We start from the raw sequence: 12,275 nt of genomic DNA, 5'->3' as shown, positions 1-12,275 counted from the left end.
GAACCAACAGGTGGAAATTGCAGGGAAGCAGATTTTGGCTTAACATTCGGAAGAATTTCCTAACAGCGAGAAAAGTTCAGCCGTCAAACAGCTTGCCTCAGGAGATGGTGACTTCTCTTTCACTGGACGTATTGAAGAAGTTGGACAACCAGATGTTAGAGGTGCCACAGCTGCCCCCTGCAGTGGTGCAAAGCATTCCCTGAGTAGGGGCTTGGATCAGATACTCTCCGCGGTACATTCCAACTCCACAGTTCTGTGAAGATGGGTTAGGTAGTGCTAAGGGGGCATAGTTAAAGAAAAGGAGGATAAAAGACTAAAGCCAACAGCACCTGTGTGGGATTTTTTTCCTACTTGTGCTACTGAAATGCAGAGAGAGAGAGAGAGAGAACACATAGAGGATTAAAATACCGGGAGAATTGGAAGCACTTTTTGACAGTGCCTGTTTGACCAGATCAAGACTGCGTTTGTTGTTCCTGGATTGCAAAACGTTGTTCTTTTGCACTAAATGTTGGCATGAGATTGATGCTACCATATAATTATACAGATGAGTGTCCTCTACAACCACCATTTCTAACTTTGAGTTGGTACAGACCTGATTTGCTGGGCAATTTCTTTTGCACATAAGAATCTAACATAAGTGATCTATTTGCTTAGCCAGCAACTGTTCTGATCCGAGAACAGAACAGCTACTACTGTTGGGAAACTTCTGAGTAAGCCCTGCTCACAAAGGAACTGTTGTGATCTTTCATGAGCTATTCATCTGTGGTATGCTGCTCCACTAAATAGACCACAAACATAGGCATTGTTTACAAAGGTAAGCTGTGAAAAATAACATTGGCAGCAGCTATCTGTGTTTGAGAAATTCAGTCTACTCAAATTCCGGTAATAACTGACCTAATCAAAACCTTCTGAATTAATGTACAGATTGGAATGTAGCTCTCCACCAATTTTTACACTCACCAAATGCTCTGATACATCAAAGTATATTTAAAACTGTGTATCTGCAGGGAAACATGCATTTATATCTACTAATCTTGAGGAAAAAATGGCTTAAAAACATATTGAGGGGGAAATACAGGAAGAAATGTGAAATTTTACATGCTATTATTAAAAATTATGAGAGCTGGGCCAAACTAACAGGACTTGTGGCTGACCACTGCAAACGGGACACATCCTGGAAGCCCACTGACTCAGACTTACAGTGGCTCTTGGACAGAGGGCCCTTGAAACTCTTGGAAAGGGTCTGATGATGCAATTGTCTAGCGACATCTTGGCAGCATGGCTCAGCCAGTGGAGCAGCACCGATGGCAGCACTTAAACATCCAGTCTCAAACACGGAGTCAATGCACATAGTCAGCTGCCAGTTACAAACTCTGCATGAATCTCGTAGCAAAATCAAGTGATGCGCAACGCTTGTGCAAACCAGTCAGCCCAAAGTTCCCAACTCCCTGGCTAAGAAACGAAGCTGGGGGTGCCCAGTTGGCTGCTGCATCGGGTGTGGTGGAGGCACAATCCCTTCACCTGCACTGCAGTAAGGTCAGCTGCCAGCCCAGCTTGCTTTGGTACATCGAAAGGGGTGGGTATGTGTCTTTTCCTTGCCTCAGCAGCCCGTGGGCTGGCCTGGATGCTTGTTTGTGCAGGGCAGCCCTTTGTTGACATTTCTCAAGGTACACATTAGTGCATGGACCTTGAAAACGTAGTGACAGTGATGGTGGCGAAGGGGCTGCCACTGAAGAGGGGACCCCCAACAGTGAGGGCCGCTGGAGCACTTGCAGCCTGCCTTGCAGGAAGATTTGAACTGAGATCCAAACTGGTTTGCACCAGGGTCTAAGAGTTTTTGACAAGCAGTGTGCCATTAACACCCCCTTGCTCGTTCCCAGCAGTGCCACACTCTGGCATGGAGTTTTGTTTCACAGCAGAGAACAAATGAGTATCATCCAAACCCTTCCACAGTGTGCATAGGTGATGACTGGAAAATGATCTTCGGTCTTAACGTTTGCTAATAGAATCAGGGTTTTGAGAGTCTTTATTCACGGCATTGCATGACACTGGCTCTCATGATCACAGTTGCCTATAAGAATACACAAGCAAGGCTCAGCCTCCACAGCCAGCAGCGGAGGGAAAGGTGGGGTGAAGTTGCAACTAGCAGGGATTAGGGTTGAGCCCTCTGGTTGCGAGGGCCAGGCAGAACTCCTTGCAAGGGGAGCGAAGCGAAGCGCAGCTTGTCAGCATTGCACAAGGCAGAACAAGAAGTCCTTTCATTCTCCATGGGTACCTCCAGGGAAGGTGTGGCTCGAGGTGATACCTAATGTATCCATTAAAAAGAGTCTAGTGCAAAATAACCCCAATCATCTGCAATTAGCTTTTTAAAAGCATTCAATACTGTTCCAAAACACCGCATATGAAAGTCTGTAATGTGCCTTTCATTGCCTTCTGACAATTTTGGAAGACTGCGTGCCAGCACAGCTTGTGTCCCATCAAGCCCAGTGCAGCTCCCAGAAGTCTGTGGTGGCTCAGTGGGGATTGGGCCAGCACCAAAAGAAGGCATGTCTGGGCACCTGCCGAGGGCCCACAGCCCAGCAGCGGCCCCTGACAAAGCGCCTGCAGTCGCTCCTCTTCAGCATCGCAACCTGCTTGCTCCCCGGCCTCTAGACCTGGCCCAGGGAAGACGGCTCAGGCAACTGTTCTGGGGAGGAGCTTTGCCTGTCAGGCAAGCAAGGGGTAGGGAGCACAGACAAGAAGGAGGGTGAGGCGCCACAGCTGAGGGCGACAGTGGTGAGAAGTAGCCTCACTGAGAGCAGGGGCCCATGGGGGGGTGTTTGCTCCGTGTCAGGGACTAGCAGATTCAGTGAGGGGAGGTGAAATAGTAAAATACCTGGTAGGCCATATCGGATGCCTGGTGGGCTGAAGTTGGCTGGGTGGGTCACAAATTCTGCAGGCCTGATATGTCGTGTGGCTTGATTTAATAAGTAGGAGCAGTGCAGTATCTGAGGTGAGTGATCCTGGTTCAAATCTGGCCTCAGCCATGAATTCAACAGGTAGCCTTGAACAAATAGTACAGATTAGCTACAGTTCCCTGTCTTCCATTTGGGCAGGCTTGGTGTTACTACAAAGGCAACTGGATGGGCCCACCAGGGTTCAGCATGGAAGTGAAGTCTGGGCTGCCTTTAAAGTTATGGTTTTTTGGTGCTGTTAGGAACATCTGATGGCCAAGTCGGTGAACCACCAAAATGTTAATTTCTCACAGCATCTTAGTGTATTATGCCAGGAACAAGGATGGCCACCTAAGCATCACCACCGCCAAAAAAGCAATGTATCACCGAAAGAAGGCAAAAGAGAATACCAATTTGCATGTTTGCATATGCAAATTTCTACATTTCAGTGCAAATTTTGAAAAATGTATAATTTAAATGGAAATGCAACCCACATCAGCACTGCTGCTGCTTGCCACTGTTGGGGGTTAAAGCCCACTGGACTGGCTTACTTTGTGGAGCGGCCCTTGAACCTGGAGCCAGTCCAGAGTATGGGATGCCTTGAAAGGTTATATGCCTGGTGTGTTTTCAGCACTTGAAATGTGCACTAGCTTTTGTTGCAGGTTATTCTGTGACAATATTATATGAAAAGCGGGCAAAAAAGGAAAGCCCCAAAGGAAGCTGAATCACTAGCCACCTAGACAGTTGCCTTTTCCTCTCCTTGGGAAAGCAGCCGTCCAGTGGAATCCCTCTGTCAATTCTTTAAAGTGCAAAAGAGATTAACTCTTTGGGTGTGTTCAAGCCAAACTTAAGTACTTACTAAATCTCATGGATGCCAAGGGGAGAGCTAAGCAGATGCTTAAATCTCTTCCATTGTAACTAGTAAGGGTTTGAAGTGTTTCTCTTTGCTGGGATTGTACCCTTTGTGACTTGGTAACGGCTGTTTTCTTTTGTTATGATTACCTTAAGAGTTACACCTAGAAGTTTCAGCTGGAGCCAAGGCCGCATTGTTCTGCGTGGCACAGAGCAATCCTTTCTTGGCTGACCCCCTGCTCTTAATTGAAAGGCAGCTCATGCTGAATGAGGATTACGGGTGGATACAAAGAGGAATTGTCTCCCCTTTGGTGCTGTAGCGATTGTTTGATGTTCACACTTTGACACTGCAGCAAATGTTTGGATTAAGTGCTGTATTCCTGTTTAACACCCTAGCTGGGAAGGGGGGAGGGAGAGGGGGATGGTCATTCTTCAGATGCCTGATAGCCTGAGTTCTCACCTTGTTAACTTTCAAAAGGGCAGCCTTCTCTTGCAGAAAAAGAGCCTCTGGCACCTTAAGGACAGATACTTTATTGTGGCAGAAGCTTTCATAAGCTAAAACCCACTTAATCGGAGGCATGTTAACTTAGGTTATCCTCCTTGGCATTTAAAGCTATGCCTTTCTGTTTATAAATATATTATCCACATACATACTCACATGTATCTTCCACCTCCTTGGTCTATGTCATGACCTAACTGGCTTGCTTACTTGCAATACTCATATCTACTGTTCTGTTCATATCTACTCAGAAGTAAGGTACACTTGTGTTCAGTAGGACTTACTTACAGGGACGCATGTACAGGGCTGCAGCTACTGTTCTGCCGTTACCAATAAGCAAAAGTACTTATACTGGTCTTAAGAAAAAAGTCTAAAATTCATATTATGGGAATACTTTTATTAGGCTTACTGAAAGGTAACAAAATACATATCCCTCTGCCCTTTATAGTTACAAATCCCTAAAGCTGCTAATAACATATTTAAAACAATAACATGTACCAAATTGAATCAATACAGTCATGAAATTAAAGGAATATAAAAGGAAGAGGGTAGATTAGTTCTGACTCAATAGCTTGTATCCATGCTTTTTACTGCCTTCCCAAGAGATGAGTGGAACACCATCTGGTAGAATTCATTCAAAACAGAAATCCACAATTGGCAAACCACAACCCAAAATGACTGGATCCTTGGTGGAACCTAGAAGAGGGTTTCAATCACTGATCTTAACTCATTGTGAGGAAAGATTATCCACTAAACTGAATCGATCTGGATGCTCTTAGACTCTTGTTGATGGATCTGGTGAAGGAGGTTCTACCTACAAAATACTGCATAAACCACAAGTCTTCCAACAGCAGGTGCAGCCAAACGGTGCAACACACAGTCAAGTTTTATTGTATTTTAACCATAGGCTGTTACAAAATTTGCAAAAGACATAGCGAAAAGTTACAGAAATCATTACTGATAGAAACAATGAAAAATTAATTATAAAATAAAAACTAGTTTAATTGTGATCAATTAGATACCCCCTTTGATGCAACTTGTAATCTAATCTTCATAGCTGCCAAAGCAAACAAAGACACTCTATAGGATGCATAAGCATCATTATCTGATAACATAAAAACAATCAATTCCCTCTAAAAATTTATCTCTTGGAGCTCTATATAGCAGACAGTATATCAACTAATGGGGAAGGTTCTCTACTGCAAGAGAACCACAAATGTTCTATTAGAGTGTGAGAATAATGACCCACCTAAAGGCTATTTGCATGGTTTGAAAATGCAAAGCAGAGAAGGACCCTCTGAGCTTATAATTGGGGATATTGACTAAATAGCTAGATCTAGAGTTTTGATTAATTTGTACCAAGGAGATTTTAAAATGAAGGATTTTAAAATGAAGGATTGGTCTAACAATGCATCCAAATTGTAGATCCATTCCCTATGTTGAACATTATTGACTGAGAACCCTAAAAGATTGTTGGGAATAGTATATCTTTGGATGATTGGCATTAAGAAAGTCAGAATGCCTAAAGTCTTTAGAGAATTGTTTGGCAATTGTAGAATTGGAACTTGAGAATTTATGTTTTCCCTGATATTTTATGACTACCACGTGTATCCAAGCCCTGAGAGAGGCTTAGGTACACCTTCCCAAGCTCTCATCAGAGAAGCAGAAGAACCCCTGGGAAGAGCCAGAATGTGCCTTAAAAATTGGTTTTGGGTTAATTCCAGATTAGCCAGAATATCCTCCTTCCAAGCTCAGTCTTCAGAACACACAGTCAATAATGCAGTGTTTCCCAAATTCCTGAGAGCTACAATGCAGGTGTGCTTCAATTCTACACCTGAATAAGGTTTGCTGTCTTAGACCTCATTCTCACTAAGGTTGCAAAAGATACCAAAGGTGCAAGCCAAAGCTGATGTAGCTCAGAGAACTAGCATTCTGTCATCTAAAGCCGGGTGATTCTTCTGCATCAGAATGATCTCATCCCACCTAATTCAGAAACGTAACAGAATTATCCATTAGCCATTACAGGCAAGGACAGTACCATGATTCATACAGAGACACAGCAGACAACCTCTCATTTGCTGGGGACCTTGAACACATAAGAGCCTTTCCTTATTTAACTAATGTGTTTCTTATGGATCCATAATGGTTCTCTTATGACACATTAATATGCCATGGCAGACTACAGTAATTGAATGTAGAGGTAGATTTATTACAAGAAATATCTGACAAATGAATGCATTTAAAGTTATGTATAGCTTTTCATTCAGGACTAATGATAAAGGAGATAATAATGTACAAATTATAATTAGGTTCTAAGTAATGCATTTTGCATTTCTTGAAGGGAGGTATACAGGTGTACACAGCAGAAGCAAAAATATGCCTGGATGTAATCATGCTAGGAATATTGAACAGCCTTCCCCAAAATATGTTGAGCAGCGTTCCCCAGTCTGTTGTTATCCAGAAGTATTGGACTACAATTCCCACAAAGCACCTGGAAAGCACCAACACATATGAACAGAAACCTGTTCCACAGTCTGCCCATTGACCCAACAAACCACAGGATTAAAAAAAAATGATCAGGTAATCTTCCACAAAACAAAAGTTATGTTGGGATAGAATTAATAATAGCTCATTGATGTTATATTACTTAGAAGTTGGTGCTGCTTGGCAGAACAGCTAAGAAACTACATGCACATTTTTGAACACAATTCTTTAAAGGATTTAAATAAATTGATTTACTGGTGGTGTATTGGTGCACTGCAGATATGGATTTTAATTAAGAGAAACAATACGAATATTATACATTGCATTCTGTCAATGGGCAAGACTCTGCCTGAACAAAATGTGAGATTTTTTTTTTTTTGCAAAACCCTTTGGATTTGTGCAGGGATTCATTTGAATTATAATGGCATAATTATAGCTTATTATACAGCCAGTGTGTTGTAGTAGTAAAGACCGCTGCAATGGGGCCTGGGAGATCTGGTCTAGTCCTCACATGAACATGATCTTCCCATGTCATTTTAGCAAGAAATGTGAAGTTCCGCATGCCATTTTTTAAAATTATGAGAGCTATGTGCGAACAGAACTGACAGAATGTATGGCTGACCACACGCAAACGGGACACACCCTGGAAGCCCACTGACTCACACAGACTTGCAGTGGCTCTTGGACAGAGGGCCCTTGCAACTCTTGAAAAGGGTCTGATGATGCAATTGTCTAGCGACGTCTTGGCAGCACGGCTCAGCCAGTGGAGCAGCACCGATGGCAGCACTTAAACATCCAGTCTCAAACACGGAGTCAATGCACACAGTCAGCTGCCAGTTACAAACTCTGTATGAATCTCGTAGCAAAATCAAGTGATGCGCAACGCTTGCGTAAACCAGCCAGCCCAAAGTTATCGAGGCCTAGGGGAAATCTAGCTGCCTTGACTTTTTAAAAGCCCAGAAGTTCCTCTTTTAGTTCATGTGGTAGAATGCTGAGCACTGGAGTGGGACCTGCATGTCCTCCGTGTGACCAATGTGTCAGTCCAGTTTCATTTTCAGATTGGATTATCTGTGCAGCCCAAGCTAAGTGAAGGAATATGTACTGCAGACACATGGAACTGTGTAAAGTTTAGGCGGGAAGGTTGAGCATTGATCCTGTGCATTTAAAGCCAGTGAGTTTGTGTATGTATTTAAGCAGGACTTTTCCTGCAGATTTTAATACCCTGTTTATAACGTTGGAGAGTCTGTTTCTTCTGAACCATGCAGTATTCAGATGCATGCAGAGAAGGGTCATCCCTTGTAAAGTTCAGTGTCGCATATTGATTAGAGGGTTGGTCTGGGTCCCAGTAGACTTGGGTTCCAGTCCCCATTTTTGGCCCTGATGCTCTCCAGGTGTCTTTGGGCCAGTCACTGATTCTAAGACTAACCTCCCTAACAGGGTTGCTGTGAGAATAAAATGGAGAGGAGGATTACGCAAGCCATTTTGGTTTCATTGCAGGAAGAAAGGTGGGATATAATGAATAATGAAGGAATGCAAACAATCTTACCTAGTAATACATCCTTCTGAATTAGGTATGGCTTCTGTGTAGCTAATACACAGAAGGATTGCAGTGTATCTTTTTCCCTTTGTTTATATGAATAGCTTTTGCTAGATTGGCACTATTGTTCATATGAGATAAAGCCCTACTGAATATCTAAAGTGAGTAAAAATAATTAGGCCTTTCTCTTATAACTAAGAGAAAATCAGCGTGACAACCCCTTTCCAGATTAAGACCAATTCAAACTAGTCTAACTTTGTTGATACAGGTCAGTATCAGTATTAATTCCCATGCAAATCGGAAGTAGTATATGTCTTTGCTTTATTTGCAGTTCTGATTTTATCTTTTTGGAAAATCTTAAGAAGCCCCATCGTTTTTGACTACATTCAAGGCAAGGGGAAGTCCAGGAAGACCCCCCAAGAATAGGAGGTTGGATTACTGCAGTAAGCATGTTGCAAGATTCACAAGATCCCTGGAAGACAGTTTGGAAACTTCAGCTATTGCATCCTCCATGACTGCTCTACTGAGTCAACAGCCAGAGAAAATTTCATCCCAGTCACAGTTTGTTTATGGCCCCAGTTCAAGATGCTGGTTTTACCGTTAAGTCCCTAAAGTAATAATTTAAAGCACAGTTGGATACAAGGTAGATTAGAATCTTCTAGTAGATTGTTGGATGCTTAGAAGTATGATTCTATGATTCTATTACTTCTGGTTTCCAATTGTTTAACAATAACAACATTAGAAAACAGTTTAAACGTTAAATTAGGATGTAAGAAATCCTGATCTGTTATATGGATTTGTACACATCTCTGCAGGGGAACCCAACATATAACTCACGGAGTGAAACCATGAACCCCCGTTTTGGATCTGGCTCTGCCTGGGCATTGTTCTGCTCCTGGCTCTGGATGGTGGATCCCAAGGTTCTATTTAAAATCCTGCCAGCCTGAAACTTGTCCTTGCTAGTTTTACAGACTGCCTCATCCTTATTTTTCCCCTGTGAAGCAGAAAGTGAAGTTTTGTTCTATTTTTTATCATTTCAAAGTAAGATTGACTGTGATGTTAAGCAAGGCTTTCCCAGTAACATCTCCTGCCCCTCAGACTTTCTTCTATCCCTCTCCCTGCTAGTTTTACAATATTTTAATCTATTCATAGAATATTATTATATCAATGCATATGCTGCTTGCCATATAGCCAATGTGGCCTTGTGGTCAAGAAACCACTCAAGATCTTTGTTCTACTCTGCACTTGGCAGTGAAGTCCATTGTGTGACTTTGGGCCAGTCACTTCCTCCAGCCTAACTTACCTCACAGGGTTGCTGTTGTGAGGATAAAATGGAGAGGAGGAGGACTGGTAAGCCACCTTGCAAGAAGAAAAGTGGGGTATAAATGCAATGCTGTAATAATAATGTGAAATGTATCCCTCGCCAATGGCTGGCCTAAGATATTTTGCTCACTGAGGGTAAGATACACTCACACATGCATACCCAACCCCAGTCCAGAAGCTGAATGGAGTGGCAGTTGAATCTTTCTTCAGTGTTAATAAAAGGGCAGCATCTTCTATTTGTTGTCTGTTTTAGGGTACACAAGAAGAATGGGTGGCATGCAGATAAAAAGGAAGACACGGAGATGCAGCTCAGGAGGACTGGCCATCCAGATCTTCCCTGGTAAGAGTCAGCTCTAACATGGGATGTCACTCTTAAAAATGCCATTCTTGCTGTGAGCTCTCCCCTGTAATGTGTAAGGAATACTTACCCACTGCTGTGATGCCATCGTATTGCGAATCCCTCAACTTCAGCTCTGTGTTGTTGGGCCTCTGCTCACTGGTGCAGGAAAACTTCCAATGAAGGAATGCAGTGCAGGCTGTATTCCTAAATACTACCAGGAAGAACTTCAGGGGTATACCCCTTCTGCAGCTCTGTCTTAGCAAAGCAAGGTCTCCTATATAGCATCTGGGAACTGTATAGACCATCATGTCTGCATCTCACAGAACTGATTTTCAGTGTATGTATGTCCATAGAGGGGGTATTAAAGGCATTTTTTGGCCTAAAGAGAACCTTCAGGCTACTGGGCAGTATAAAAATGCAATCAATCAATCTGGTTAGGTTGTTTCAAATGCCCTCTTATTACTCCAGTACCACTTATGCAACCCCACATATTTTTCCTGCATTCCCTGGGACGGAAGTCTAGTGCAGAATATGGTCACCAAGCGTATAAATTAGTAAGTAGGGAGGGAGAAGAATCTGGATTGTGCCTTCTGCTGGCTTTAGCCTCTTCATATTCAAAGAGCTACCTGCACCAGAACCTGGGGATGTTGGCTTCAGAAGGGTGACTTGTGCCCGGCATTCTTGCGGGGATTGTATGAAGGACAGCTACACGTTTGGATATAAATGCACAGGCTCCAGTGCAAACAGTACCTTGGACATTTGCACACTGGGGGTGGAGCTGCTGCTGATGCAAGTCTCAAGGGTGCTCAAAGGTTCGGAGTTACATTATTTAACTATTTATTTCTCAAATAAAACACACTGGCCTATTTTAGATTCTGGCTGGTTCCTCACTGTTTTATGCCTTTGTTACTTTCATGTCGACTTTGAATATGCATGCCTTTTGAATTTTCCTTTATGTTCCATGGCGTCCAGTGCTGCTTTGGTACACAATTAAAGAATACACTCTCAGCATCATTAGCCTTATTCCATCAAGAGCCATTGTTGGCATTTTCACTTTAAGGGCCAGGGAAGCCACCAGGAAAGATGGGAATGAAATGCTGGGCATAGCTGATCAAGGTGAAATTAGCTCTAAAAGGCAAACAACATTGTTAGGGAAGCTGTGTGAGAGTGCATGCTAACATGAGTGACAGAGGAGCGAGCATCCATTAGAAGTGGGCACATATGGAATTACCTCTGAATGTAACTCAGTAAGCTTTTAAAGAACTGAAATAAATGGAATGAAATAAGCTTTTAAAGGCATAAGCCAAAACTGTGCTGCAAAAAGAGGGAAAGATGATTTACAGCTAAACTGGGAAGTTTCCACCAGTAACTAACAAAGCTAAAGGGGCATAATGAATAAACTGGAGATTGAAACTAATTTGACTGTCATTCCTTTTGCAGATTGGACCAGTTGGTGAATTCTTTTCTATGATTCTAAATTCTCCTCCTCTTTCCTTCCTCCCCTTTCCACTTAAATCAATGGCTCATCAGTGCAGTTCCTTAAGTTTAGCATCTCCTGAGCTGTACTTGCATCATGAGCAGATCATGTGGTTGCTGTTCCTACTTTCTGCAGTGTAGCTCTGAAAGGCTTGGCATGCCTCTTGTCATTTAGTTTCACCCTCTATTGCAGCCGTTCCCCAGCCAGTTGGACAGCAACTCTCATCATGTGCTGGGACTTGGCTGTCCTGTTGAGCAGCTATGGCAGATGTACCCTCCACTCTCCAGCCAAGTTTGATTTTTGCCATTCATTAGGGGGTGTCACTTCAAGGGCCAATCTGCCTGGTATGCATTAGTGTACCTTGCTGAACATGAACTCTGAAGGTGAGATGTGCATCTCTGAAGACAGAAGGAGAGACATATGCACACAGTGAAGAGCTGTGCTTGGCCCTGACTGCTGGGCAGGTATCTATGTGTGTTTATCATCTTGCACCTTCATCCTCTAAGAATACAAAACACCTATGCATGCACAGTAGGGTTGTTTTGTTTTTGTTGCCCCAGGCAAATTGGGATCAAGCTACATAGCTCCATAACACAGCGTATGCATTGCCTCCAGGATGCCCAGGTCTGACCACAGCAGCTCTGGGTAGAGTGGAGGAAAACTCCTGTGTGAATACCTCAGAGCTAGAGTGACCAAAACTGAACCAGATCATCTGACTTGGCACAAGGCAGCTTGAGCTTGTTGTGTTTTAGGCTGAACATTTTGCTGACTGCCAGCATAGGTCTTACTCTATTGTTCCACCAGAACAGGAGTAGAAAACTAAAATAGTG

The sequence above is a fragment of the Varanus komodoensis genome, unplaced genomic scaffold (genome assembly GCF_004798865.1).
Source record: "Varanus komodoensis strain SLA01 unplaced genomic scaffold, ASM479886v1 scaffold35, whole genome shotgun sequence".
In the NCBI taxonomy this organism is placed as follows: domain Eukaryota; kingdom Metazoa; phylum Chordata; class Lepidosauria; order Squamata; family Varanidae; genus Varanus; species Varanus komodoensis.
The sequence above is the reverse complement of the archived record's forward strand: the minus strand, read 5'-3'. Positions refer to the sequence as shown.